At 42.2% G+C, this 14,092-nt stretch overlaps 1 non-coding gene across 1 annotated transcript; it reads left to right on the top strand.

The window, feature by feature from the left end:
• The first annotated feature begins 13,772 nt into the window (after positions 1-13,772).
• TRNAN-GUU (transfer RNA asparagine (anticodon GUU)) lies at positions 13,773-13,846 on the top strand. The gene has a single exon. It is a non-coding gene; the product is annotated as a tRNA-Asn (tRNA).
• Positions 13,847-14,092: the final 246 nt, after the last annotated feature.

Below are 14,092 nucleotides of genomic sequence, written 5' to 3'. Positions count from 1 at the left end.
GGGCTGGAGAACAGGCCTTATGAGGAATGGCTGAGAGAGCTGGGGTTGTTTAGCCTGGAGAAGAGGAGGCTGAGGGGAGACCTTATTGCTTTCTACAAGTGCCTGAAAGGAGGTTGTAGAGAGGAGGGTGCTGTCCTCTTCTCCCAAGTGTCAGGGGACAGGACAAGGGGCAGTGGCCTCAAGCTGCACCAGGAGAGGTTCAGGCTGGTCATTAGGAAAACATTTTTCACAGAAAGGGTCACTAGGCACTGGCAGAGGCTGCCCAGGGAGGTGGTTGAGTCACCATCCCTGGAGGTATTTAAAAGATGGGTAGACGAGGTGCTCAGGGACATGGTTTAGTGGCAGATCAGAATGGTTGAACTCGATGATCCAAGAGGTCTTTTCCAACTTGATGATTCTATGATATTAACACTGGCCGCCTGCAATGCTTGAAGGCTCCACATATAGGTTACATCTCTGTTTTTTATGACTGCACAAACGCATACTTGACACAGTGTCAGGTTAAATATCTTAATTAAGACAATCTGTCTGTGTATTATAAACATATACATTGATGTGAGCAAGACAGCTGCTTTTGCTTCATTACTCCTTTGGAGAATCATAGAATAGTTTGGTTTGGAAGGGACCTTAAAGATCATCCAGTTCCAAGCCCCCTGCCATGAGCAGGGACACCTCGGACTGGATCAGGCTGCCCAAGGCCCCATCCAACCTGGCCTCGAACGCCTCCAGGGATGGGGCAGCCACAGCTTCCCTGGGCATCCTGTGCCAGTGCCTCACCACTTTAATAGTGAAGAAATTCTTCCTTATGTCTAGCCTAAATCTGCCCCTCTTCAGTTTATATCCATTGCTCCTAGTCTTATCACTACAAGCCTTTGTGAACAGTCTCTTCCCAGCTTTCTTGTAGCCCCTTTCAGGTACTGGAAGGAGAAATTGCTTAGGTGTTCAACAACAGAGATCTCCCTCATTTCAGTCAGAAGCTTTTGGCTTAAGTCCCAGGAATTAGGAAGTGGTTTGCAGGTGTGCTTGTGATGCTTCTTGCAGGTTTTTCACAAGCTGTTTGAATTTGGCATCATTACATATGCCTAAGTAATTCACACCAAAACCACCACATACAAAAGACCTGATATAAAAGGCTAATTAAGGATTGCTAAGTACCCTATGAAACCAGCTTCAGACAAGAACTATTATTAGCTAGAAATAGCTTTGTAATTTCCATTATTTACCTACTGTATTTTTTCTGTCTGCTGATAAACTTAGTGTGCTGAAAGTAAACTAGAAGTCTGCTAGCTCATCTGATCATTCAAACCTCAGCTTTTGGTGTGCAAATGCTTTGGCTTTCTGCTTGTTCTGCTGGAGCCACCAAAAGCCATCAGTGGGAGGGGAGTACCTAGAGCAACAGAAAAATGATTCAGCAAACAGTGAAGCAGATCCTTTGAGAGGGAGAGGAGATGTGACACTATTGCATGCATGGGATAACTGCTACAAATATTAACAGTGAAAACCCACAGGAGGGATTTCATATTTCTGGTTTCTACAAATGTAGCCTTGGCTTAACTGAATTAATTATTTTCGTAAGAGACAGTGGTGGTATATATGGTCACTAAAGATAAGCTAAAAACGTTACTGTGGGTTTTGGCTGCATTATGTCCCCCATGTGTCAATATAATATAGCAATTGGGAAAGATGGGGTTCGTCTCACTTAGCTCGAGCCACTTATAGTGAACCAACCTATTTTAAACTAAATTTAAACATCAACATAAACTATTCTAGACATATATATGGCACTGATAACTTACTCGTAAGTTAGAGTAAGTGGATGACTTACCATTAAGAATGGCAACTGCTGAATTTAGGTAATAAGTTTAAATTGCATAGATGTAATTTGCACAGGTATAATTCGTGTGAGATTATTCTTCCTTTGTTGCTTCCTGATTTTGCTTGGCAGGCTCAGTGTAAGTTGAAGGGGAACTTTGTACCGTGGCTCATATCTAGTATGCGCATACAACTTTGCTGATAAGCTTAGTTAGATCTCCTGGTTTTCCTGTTACCAGCTTTACAGCCACGTGTATCTTCTGGAGCTGGACATGCTGTCCTCAGTGAAAGGCAGAAGGCAATCCCAAGGACTGTAAGCAAGTAAGAACAGATAAAGGTACTACTATAGGATAAAGTCAGCCATTATAGAGAGCTGATGTTTAAACATTCTCCGTCAGAGGAGTACCAAGGCATTCTCATGTGATCTTTTCTCTTTAGAGTTTTTGTATGCTTATAGAAGTGGAATTAATTTTTCACAAGTGTATATACTAAGGAATATAGGCACTAGAGCTGGAAGGAAAATTATGACTTACCTCTAATCTGTAAGTTTCATAAGGAAAATGCTCATATGTTCATAAGGAGTGTACTGCTTATTATATACTAGCTGGAACATTCCCTACAGATCGTGTTGTGAATATTTAATCACTAGGTTCTGCCATACTCCTAATGATGATACCAGTCACTAATGGGATTCCATAGGAATTCGTCTTGGGGCCAGTACTCTTTAATATCTTCATAAATAACCTGGATGCTGGACTTGAAGGTTAGCTAACCAGGTTTGCTGGTGACACTAAGTTGGGGGGAGCTGTTGACACTCTTGAGGACATAAAGGGATCTGGGGATTCTGGTCGATGGCAAGATGAACATGAGCCTACAGTGTGCCCTGGCAGCCATAAGTGCCATCCGTATCCTGGTGTGCATCAAGCACGGCATTGCTAATTGGTTGAGGGACATGATCGTCTTGCTCTACACTGCATTGGTGCAGGCCCACCTTGAGCACTCTCTGTAGTTTTGGGTGCCATGGTATAAAAAGGGCATAGAGCTACTGGGGAGTATACAGAGGAGAGCCACAAAGTTGGTGAAAGGTTTAGAGGAGAAGTTGTGTGAGTAGCAGCTGAAGTCACTTGGTCTGTTCAGCCTGGATAAGACGAAACAGAGGGGAGGACTCATCACAGTTTACTGCTTCCTCCCAAGGAAAACAGGACCGGGGCAATGACAGGAATACGTCCCACGGGAGGTTTAGGTTGGGTATTAGGGAAGGGTTCTTCACACAGAGGGTAGCAGAACACTGGAACAGGCTCCCCACGGAAGTAGTCATGGTGCCAAGCCTGACAATATTCAAGAAGCATTTGGACAACGCCCTCAGACATATGGTGTGAATTTTGGGGTTATCCTGTGCAGGGATGAGAGTGAGACTAGATGATTATTGTGGGTCCCTTCCAGCTCAGGTCATTCTGTGATTCTGTGATATCACTTCTTATTTTAATTTGTGCAGCATTGTCAGATTTCTCTGATCCTATTGTAATTTCAGAAACAAAGCTGCACCTCCAACAGATTTCTGGGCACTGTAATACTGTCAGTAGTGCAGCTTTTGCTTCAGCAGCTTTTGTGTACTTTCCTGATAATGGCGTCTGACATTTTAGATGCTGAGTTTTCAATCTCATAATGGCAAACAGTCTTTCCATAAGCATTGTCTCCATGTGGTGTGTGCATGCATGGTAGCTATCTCTTGCAAATATTTGATCACATTAATGAAGAGGGAGTACAAAGATTAAGAAGGTTTTTTTGTCAGTGGACTTGTTCAGCCAAGCAGTATATCCTGATAACTGTCTCAGCCAAACACTGAAACAAACATGCCACCACCCCTGTAAGATCTTGAAAATTCTATCACAAATTACTACTTTTACACATTTTCAATTTAGAGGAGTTGCTTAGTATGCAGTTATTATTTGTTTTCTATTTTCCTCCTGTCTTTTCTTGTCTCCTGGTTGAGAGAAAATGGCAGTCACTGTTCATTCCTTGTCAAAACGAGTTAGTCTTTTTTCATCAGTGCTTCACTTTCACATTGTTCCTTGTGCTCCCACACATGTCTCTTTAAAATTCAGAATTCTTTATATTTGTAGGGCAGACTTTGGAAGCCTACACAGCCACTGACCAAGCTGTGTCACATTTGTGGAGTATTACAAGCCTTCTCTTCTGGCTGCCAGCCATACAAATGCTATCCTGTAATTGCCACATTCTCTTTAAAACTGAGAGAGAGAACATGATTTCCACTTCTATCCATGTGATCTCTTGTAAAAATCATTAACAGTAATAATCATCCATGTTCTGTGCAGTACATTAGTCATCTGTTTGATACTGGTCCATTAAACAATACTTAGCCGAGAGTTCCAAAAGTCCTACATCAAAGTCTCAGACAGCTCATGTTTATTGCGCAGTTATAACATACTCTGCCTCAATATAATATGTAACCTTTGTTACATATGTTAAGTAAATGTTCTCTGATAAAAAGGCCAGGTAAGTTTTAGTGTGTGTTAAAGCTGATTTTCATTTATTGACTACCCAGACATGAAGCTGAGAGGCAAGGAAGTTCCAGGAGGAACTTTACAGAGGATACTAATTAGGGAATATTAGGAAATTAAGTAAACCAATGTAATAAAAGGTTGCATCAAAGAAATACATAGGCAGAATGGTTCTTATACATTTAATGGAAGGGAAAACAACTTAGTATTGATTGTTTCTGCATTTTAAAATGTTAAAGAGTTAGCTAAAGTAATGTTAAAAAATACTAGTAAGTGGTCCAACTGTTAAGGATAAGTCTTGCGCAAGATCCAGATTATGAGCTACAGGAGATGAAAAATTCAGTGCGTCTTGAAGCCCAAACATCTGAATGAGCATGGGATTCATCCCAGAGGAACAATGCTCGAGTGCACATCCCTTCTGCAGGTTAATTTCTGATCATTAATCTAAAGTTGCATTACTACAAATATATACATATAACTGACTTTTCATTCTGTCTCTAACAATGTGGTCTTGTTTTGTGCTTGAATTCCCTCTTCTTTTTTTCTCTCTCCCATGATATCATCTTGAAATACTTTAAGCCTAAAGCTGTAGTTTCTTGAATATAATTTATAAGACCTTAAAAGTCCTATTAAAGGTTCTTGAGAGGTCTGTTGACATGGCTGCTTGTCCTCTAGCACTCCTTGGATAGGCTTCATTCTTTTTGCTCTAGGAGGAGTCATTTTGCTCTGTGACTGCACAGCACGTGCTCTTACAGCTTTGTTTATGGCTTGTGCCTACTGGTAATGGTAAAAAGGATTGCATGTTACAGGACCTTTGGATATGTAGATGGCATGCAACCTTCCAGAGGGTGAGGAAGTTGTACAGATTGAGGAAAAAATATTTGGTAAGAGTAAGAGAGATCAAGCTGCGCTTGATATGAATGCTGGTTGGAAGTAAAGCATCTTTGTAAAGCAATTCTTTTCATTCCCTTAATTCTGAAAGAATCAGTCCAGTTTTTCTAGTCTGGAGTATGTAATGGGGTCAGCCATCAATATAGGGTGAAACACAGCAAGGAAAACAGTATGATTGACAGGAAAGCTGTCAAAACCTAGAAAATGATCAAAAGAACATCATGAAGTGGCTTAGATAAAGAGGCAAGCTGGATTTCCTGGCAAAACAATGTTCACAAGTATAAAAGCAGGATAAGGAAGGAGTGACATTTTGAGAGTTGATGGTGGGTAAAAAGCTGGAGCAAGAAGGTGAAGCTTTTCTGTTAAAAAAGAGCCAGAAGTGAAGCACCTATTGTTTGCAATAATGCCTGGAACACTTGTGTAGGAAAATATCTCAGTGGATAAGAAAACACTGGGATAGGAAACTAAATCCTTTCATTCTTGAGCCTGGACAGAAGCAAACTTCAATGTCTCAGTGGACATTTGGCTAAAGAAAAATTAAGAACAATGCTTACAGAGGACGTATAAGGACACTGCTTTACATATTCATGATGAACGAAGTGGCATCTTCTGCTGCCTATGAGAAACTGGGAGAATGTTCTGCCAGGTTTGAGACCCCAAACCTAACTGACCATTTTTACTCACATATGATTGCCACTATTTTTGTGCATTTCTGTGTTTCAGAACCTCTCCAGAACAGAAAGCAAAATATTGAATGTACCTATGTCAGTTGGCAAATACTTGACTAGGCTAATTAATGCTAGTGGGGGGAAGCTCCACAACATCCTTTGCCTGGCCACTGAGAATACCCCAGCCCCACAGAGCAACTTTTAAGCTGTTCTCATTCACCAGCCTTCTCTTCATGTTCTCAGCTGGTGTTACTTTTCTAGCAATATTTCAGGCAGTAAAACTGGATGACTGTAGAAATGGTGTGTATTTCAGTGTGGAACAAGCTGTACAGACTCTGGAATGTGTAACTTAAGATCAAATATAAAACTGGGAAGGTGTGATTAATTTAAGGGACAAAAGCTGAAATGGAAAAGTCAAAGTATGAGAAGCTTTTATTTGCAAATGAAAAATTGTAATTTGTGGAAGGATGGCTTGACAACCGAGGACATGATTTGTTAGCAATGAACAATCCAGGGTTAACACTTGTGACTAGGCCTGGCGTTCCTCCTTAAAACTGACCTTGGTATGTTGATAGAAGAAGTGCATAACAAAAGTACGGAACTCAGTGCTGGAAAGTCCCTAAAACGTCAAGACCATTGTACCAGCCCCCTTCTCATGCTTAACATCTTTTAACCAATCTTGTAACTACTTAAGGTGCATGGACAGTACAGTAGGACCAATTGTAAGTTGTTTTATTAGCTTGTGCTCTGCTAGAATAAGTATATAAGGAGTGTTGTGTTTATGAATAAAGGAGAACGACTATACTCACATTGAGATTTCATCGTTACTCGGGGTCCGCCTCCCACTCCCACATCTGGTAGCAGAGGATGGTTTACGGCTTTTTTAATTTCTCCGAGACTGCGGTAAGCAGCGAGAGGAGGGGCGAGTGGGAAACAACGGCTAAGGGAAGCGCTGCCTGGGCCAAAGCAGGGTAGACGCTGGTGTGAGGTCGCTCCTCACCCCTTAGGCGCAGCTATGGAAACAGAAGCTGCGGCCACATTGCTTGTGAGAATCCTCTCTAAGAGAGGGCATGATATACCCGCAAAGCAGTTGATAAGGTTGATACAGTTAGGTCAAAGATGGGGTCATTTTGAAGACCTGCATATGGTATTTTCAGTCTCGGACTGGCAAAACTATGGAGAGACGTTATGGCAAAAAACTATTTCGGGATCAAAAAAGGAAGAAAAAGAGGTTAAAGCCATCCGTGGAGACTGGCGTCTCGTTTTAGAGACATTAAAAGACATGAAGGGCATGAAAGGAACTGTCTGTAAAAATGTCGGCTCTAAAAAGCAGAGCAATCATTCCGAGCCGAGTGCAGGATCGTCAACAACTGCACTAACACCCCACCCCCCTAAACTGGCTGCGCTTGTCTGTGCACCCCCTGACGGGAGGGCAGACAATCCCTTTGATCCGGGTCTGATAGACACCGACAAGGAGCCCGATCCACCCCCTCCCTCCCCACATCGTCCCTCAGACCAACGGGGGCAAGCCAGGAGGGAGGCACAGCAGCAGGGAGAAGTTGAAATATTGCGGCGGTCCGCGCTGGGAACTAATTAGTGACAAAGCAATAAAGGAGATTCCAAAAACTGTAAAAAGAGATCCAAGCCACCCGGCCGAGGGCAGTACCCCCACCCCCCCACCCCTCACAGAATCACAGAATAACCAGGTTGGAAGAGACCCACCGGATCATCGAGTCCAACCGTTCCTATCAAACACTAAACCATATCCCTCAGCACCTCGTCCACCCGTGCCTTAAACACCTCCAGGGAAGGTGAATCAACCACCTCCCTGGGCAGCCTGTTCCAGTGCCCAATGACCCTTTCTGTAAAGAATTTTTTCCTAACGTCTAGCCTAAACCTCCCCTGGCGGAGCTTGAGGCCATTCGCTCTTGTCCTGTCCCCTGTCACTTGGGAGAAGAGGCCAGCACCCTCCTCTCTACAACGTCCTTTCAGGTAGTTGTAGAAAGCAATGAGGTCACCCCTCAGCCTCCTCTTCTCCAGGCTAAACAACCCCAGCTCTCTCAGCCGCTCCTCATAAGGCCTGTTCTCCAGCCCTTTCACCAGCTTTGTTGCTCTTCTCTGGACTCTCTCCAGAGCCTCAACATCCTTCTTATGGTGAGGAGCCCAGAACTGAACACAGTATTCGAGGAGCGGTCTCACCAGTGCCGAGTACAGAGGGAGGATAACCTCCCTGGACCTGCTGGTCACGCCATTTCTGATACAAGCCAAGATGCCATTGGCCTTCTTGGCCACCTGGGCACACTGCTGGCTCATATTCAGTCGGCTGTCAACCAACACACCCAGGTCCCTCTCCTCCAGGCAGCTTTCTAGACAGACTTCTCCTAGTCTGTAGCACTGCATAGGGTTGTTGTGCCCCAAGTGCAGGACCCGGCATTTGGCCTTGTTAAACCTCATGCCATTGGACTCTGCCCAGCGGTCCAGCCTGTTCAGATCCCTTTGCAGAGCCTCCCGACCCTCCAGCAGATCGACACTTCCACCCAGCTTAGTGTCGTCCGCAAACTTGCTAAGGGTGCACTCAATGCCTCCATCCAGATCATTGATGAAGACATTGAACAGGGCTGGACCCAGCACTGAGCCCTGGGGAACCCCACTTGTCACTGGCCTCCAGCTCCTGCGGAGCGGCTCGCCGCGGGGGGGCCTCTGCCCTGGGCTGAGGGTGGGTGCCGCTCGCCATCACCACTGCCGCCACGAAAACCAAGCAGTTTCAGCGTTACAGAAGGGCCTGTTAACAGATACGATAAAAAGTGGCTCAATTACCTACAACAACAGCTGGGATCATTTACTTATCAAGCACAGCTTGTAGCTGCTGCCCTGACTGTAATCTGGGACAGAAATACGTTTTGTTAGAGATGCGGCAAGGAGAGACATTTTAAAAGAGACTGCCACACGCAACGCCAGGAGAGAGGGCCTAAAATCTGCCCTTGGTGTGGAAAGCGCAAACATTTTACTAGCTGGTGTAAATCAAAATGGGATAAGAATGGGACAGTATTGTCAGAAAACCAGGAGTAAAGCATGGTTCAGAGGCACGTACCAAGGCAGCTGTGTTCCAAGCTGACTCTGTAGAGCATGGCTCACAAGGATTTGAGTCCATAAGAATCCCTGAAATACATTTGGCTTAGTCCCTACAAACTCAGCCTCTTATGTTGAAGTGTAGTGTAACCCTTAGTTGTGCATGTTCCACTAATCTAGTGGGGGAGAGATGTGCTGAATGCAATGGGAATAAGCATTGGAATTATGAACGAGTGAAAAATTGGGTACATTGAAAAATTTAGTGGAAGACAAAATAGATCACGGGCGTACAGTCCCATTTAATAGTCCTTGGAACACACCTGTATTTGTGATAAAAAAGAAATCTGGAAAATGGCGTTATTCATGTGACTTTTCTAGACAATGCATCTACGTATTTTAAGTGTTGTATGTTCCCGGTACCGTGTGTAGTTTAAATATCTGTAGCATGGAAAAATTGTGGATCGAATAGTGATAACGAACATCTTATGAATGTATTCGGCTAGCTGAGAAATGAGTGGTCGTGTGTGTGTGTGTTTGAAGCGCTTCAAACATTTGTAAGACTTAAAAATTGGATTTGATTAATCTTGAAAATATATCTCTGGGACCTTTCAATCTCAAATGTCCACTAAGCCGGCAAACAGGTAGATTTACCTGGGGATCTTTGGAATGAAAGGCTTCAGAAGGAAAAGTTTTAAAATACCTAGTAAAAGGAAAAGTTTAAAATACCTAGCAAAACATGCAGCTGTATGTGTGTGAGTGCCCCCCCCCGCCCCGCCCTCCCACCCTTCTCTTTCCTTTCTAAGTTTTTTTTTTCTTTCAGCCTTGAAGAAGTCCAGAGGAGTTAACGGTGTTATCTCTCTAGGGGAATGCCAATTTGTGCATTCCAGTCTCACTGGAACTAGTCAGCGGCTGCTGGGTCCTAGTGCAGACAACCTTTAGGGATAATTGAGGCAATGATAGAGGAAAATTTAAGTGATTCATTACGAATTATTGAGTGGATATTTTGCCACACTAACCCCAAAAATTGAAATGATTACAATGATAATCACCGAGGGAAGGAAAAAGAAGTGTTCAGTTAGAAAAAAGAAGTGTTCAGTTATTAGGCCAAGGCTCGACAATCGTTTATATCCCAATGACAAAAAACATATGCTAAGTGCTGTATGGCAAGTATTTTGAATTTACAAGTAGATCTAACAGATTATCCAGGAAGTATTGATATCCATTTACCAAGTCATGTCATTATTGAACCTACCCATCAGGTAGTAAAAACATTATTAGCAAAACAAAGAGGAAAAAAAAAAAAAAAAAAGAGGGGAATCAAGAGGGACAAAACAGACAAAACAGATTGATAAAGGTGCAATATGTAATGAATTTTTTGCGATTAGTAAGAGATAATCAAATTGTGCCAAAGTTGAAGCATATACAAACCATGTCATCAAAATTAGAGCAAGTATAAAACAATTTGAAAGTGCTATTGAAAAAACAGTTATTATGGGCAATGGACAGGTCTGTATAAGCTACTAACATGGGGACGAGGTTCTGCTTGTGTTTTAACAGATAAAGGACCAGTTTGGGCACCTGAGAGGTGGATCAAACCCACGTTGCTGTGTAACAACTGTTAAGCCCCAACCATGAAAGCAGTCGACAAGAATGAGGAGGATGTTAACATTATGGATGCTCTTAATCCTATGGGTGGTCTTACTGCAGGGTATGAAAAATTCACCCACCTAGTGTCAACTATACGTTGCATGGGCCTTGCGACCAATTCGTCAACAATGGTCAAAACCAATCATTTATCATTATATGGATGATATGCTTTGTTGTCAGGAGGCCCCTTTTGATGATATAGCATTAAAAACGTTAATGAATATGTTAACAACAAAAGGACTTGTTATTGCACCTGACAAAGTGCAAAGATCAAGCCCTTGCAAGTATTTGGGTTGGCATATCACTGATGCTCAAATTCGGCCTCAAAAGATAGAGCTCAAAACTTGTTTAAAAACAGTAAAAGATGTACAGACATTGTTAAGTGACATTCAATGGATACGTAACTGTATGGGGATTTCAAACACCGAAATTGCCCCGCTGACCGCATTATTACGCAGTGCGGATCCAGCTCATGAGATCGAACTTACTACAAAACATCATAACCTGTTACAAAAGATTGTTTGCAAGTTGCAAACGTCTTGATCATCTCGGCGAATGGTGCATATACCTATTTCGCTTGTGGTCTGTAATGGTTTAGAGTCACCGTATGCCGTCATTTGTCAGTGGCAAAACAAAAAGGGGGAGATACTATCTACTTTATCTATAGAATCATTGCACTTACTAGACAGCAATGCCACTGACAAAGACGAGCTTGATGGATTTATCATCTTGGAATGGGTATTTCTAAGAGTACAACCAAAAACAAGTACTCAAACCCGACCTGACGCCGTAGCAGAATTGGTACGAAAAGGTAGATCTCGAATCATTGAGCTCAGTGGACAAGAGCCTGCAGATATTAGCATCCCAGTTAATGCTATAGACCTGGAATGGTGGTTACGAAATGCAACGACAATACAGGAAGCCCTGTTAGGATTTGAAGGGAAAATACATTCACGGCATCCACAAGAGGGTGGTCCTAAATGGATACCAGCTAGAAGTATTTGACCCTATCAAGAATCATCTTTGGCACGTGACCGATTGTCAACACAAGAAGACAATGCGAGTGAATAAATGAACAGATCAGAACTTTGTTTTCCTGATCACAGTAACTGCGACCCATGGGTTTTGTGTACTTGTAGTAGTTGTAGCGAGGAGTATCATTAGTGAAATACTAATCTGTTAATTATTTTATAAAAAAAAAGGTGGGTGTGTGAAGGTAATAGGGTATAACAGAAATAATATAACTGGACGCAACAACAAAAATGAAGCAATTTTGGCTGTATTTGGGATTTTTAAACTTGGTCATTGCGATTTATCATCCTAGTTTATTCGATCTACGACAAAATGTTTGGGTTACTCTTGTACGAGCCTTTGTGCTAGCTTGGCACCATTTGTGACCTGTCTCATAGGAGTCCCCATGAGAAATATTTTACACTTTAATCAATTGATGCAAATGTTAAAATCACAATTTAACATTGCTAGCACAATTCCTTTTAGGTGGAATAACATGAGTCACGTATTTAACTCATATGACCTGTGGGATGATAAACTTCCAATTGGACCTGAGCCACAAGAACTTGAGCTTGTGGACTCTTTAAACACTAAATATTGCCTCTTTATAGGTCTTGTAAGAAGCGTGTTAAAGATAGGACTAATGTTGTTGATAACGGTAGTTATAGGGATAGCACTTTTTAGTTGTGTAATGTCATGTGTAAGAAAAATGCTGTTGCGCATAACGAATGAAGCCTGGCTTGTTCAAAAACAAAAAGGGGGAATTGTGGAAGGATGGCTCGACAACCGAGGACATGATTTGATAGCAATGAACAATCCAGGGTTAACACTTGTGACTAGGCCTGGCGTTCCTCCTTAAAACTGACCTTGGTATGTTGATAGAAGAAGTGCATAACAAAAGTACGGAACTCAGTGCTGGAAAGTCCCTAAAACGTCAAGACCATTGTACCAGCCCCCTTCTCATGCTTAACATCTTTTAATCAATCTTGTAACTACTTAAGGTGCATGGACAGTACAGTAGGACCAATTGTAAGTTGTTTTATTAGCTTGTGCTCTGCTAGAATAAGTATATAAGGAGTGTTGTGTTTATGAATAAAGGAGAACGACTATACTCACATTGAGATTTCATCGTTACTCGGGGTCCGCCTCCCACTCCCACAGTAATTGACTGTTATGGGTACCAGTACAAAAATACACTTCTTTTGAAATCACTAAATGTCTTGTCAGCTCTGATTTTTCCAGGCAACTGTTCTTTATACACTTGCTCTGTAACATTCTTTTAGGAGTGAAAGCCAAGCTGTATTAGAAATGAAAGAAGTATGTTTTCATGAAGATATCTGCAGAAGATCATTTCTTGCTGACCTTGATATAACTCTGAATTTTGGGGATTATGTTAATTTCCCTGATTTCTTTAAATGAGTTTGAAATTTGGTAGAAATGGGCATGTTTGACCGAGGTTAGAGAGGAAAGTATCTGTTGATTTTGACAGTGAGAGATCAAGCCTTTTCGAGGAGGGCTCTTTCCTCACTATGAGTAGGGAGAACCTGCCAGCCAATATAATTTCTCCAATAAGAACAATCTTATTAATTTTCCACTGTAATTTTGTACTGGAATTTGTAGGGTAATGATGAGTAGTTTCTGCATTTATACACTTAATTACTTAGATCCTATATAAAATATTCTACTACAGTGAAAGTAGGGGAAGGACTTTTTATAAAGGCAAGCAGTGATAGGACTAGGGGCAATGGCTATAAATTGGAGAGGGGCTGATTTAGACTAGACATAAGGAGGAATTTCTACACAATGAGGGTAGTGAGGCACTGGCACAGATTGCCCAGGGAAGCTGTGGCTGCCCCATCCCTGGAGGTGTTCAGGGCCAGGTTGGATGGGGCCTCAGGCAGTCTGATCTATTGGGACGTGTTCCTGCCCATGGCAGTGAGGTTGGAATTAGATGATCTTTAAGGTCTCTTCCAACTCAAACCATTCTGTGATTCTATGATAGTAAGGATTTTTTTTTTTTTGAGCTTGGGAGGTCCTAGGACACAGTAGGATTTAATAAAAAGTATCTCTCCTACTTGGAATCAATATATTTAGGAAAGTAACTTTATCTTTAGGAAGGAAAGTTACTTGTTTTTATCAAGCAAAGTCAGGAGTCTCTGTAGCGCAACCGGTTAGCGCGTTCGGCTGTTAACCGAAAGGTTGGTGGTTCGAGCCCACCCAGGGACGGGTTCTCTCCTTTCTTCTGCCTGAGGCAGGGGGGTTAGAACTAGATGACCTTTAAGGTCCCTTCCAACTTAAACAATGCTATGAGTCTATGAAACTTTGGAAAACAAATTCTCTCTTAAGCTCATTAAAACACTGGCTTGCTGAAGTATCAGTGATGGTTTAACAGGCTAAAATAATTCCGGAGGTTATTATTGATGAAATTGCATAGAAATAGTTTAATTTAAGAAAATATTGCAGAGTGTTTCT

The sequence above is a fragment of the Phaenicophaeus curvirostris genome, chromosome 6, assembly GCF_032191515.1.
Source record: "Phaenicophaeus curvirostris isolate KB17595 chromosome 6, BPBGC_Pcur_1.0, whole genome shotgun sequence".
Lineage (NCBI taxonomy): Eukaryota > Metazoa > Chordata > Aves > Cuculiformes > Cuculidae > Phaenicophaeus > Phaenicophaeus curvirostris.
Note: the sequence above shows the minus strand (reverse complement) of the source record. Positions and strands in the feature narration are given on the sequence as shown.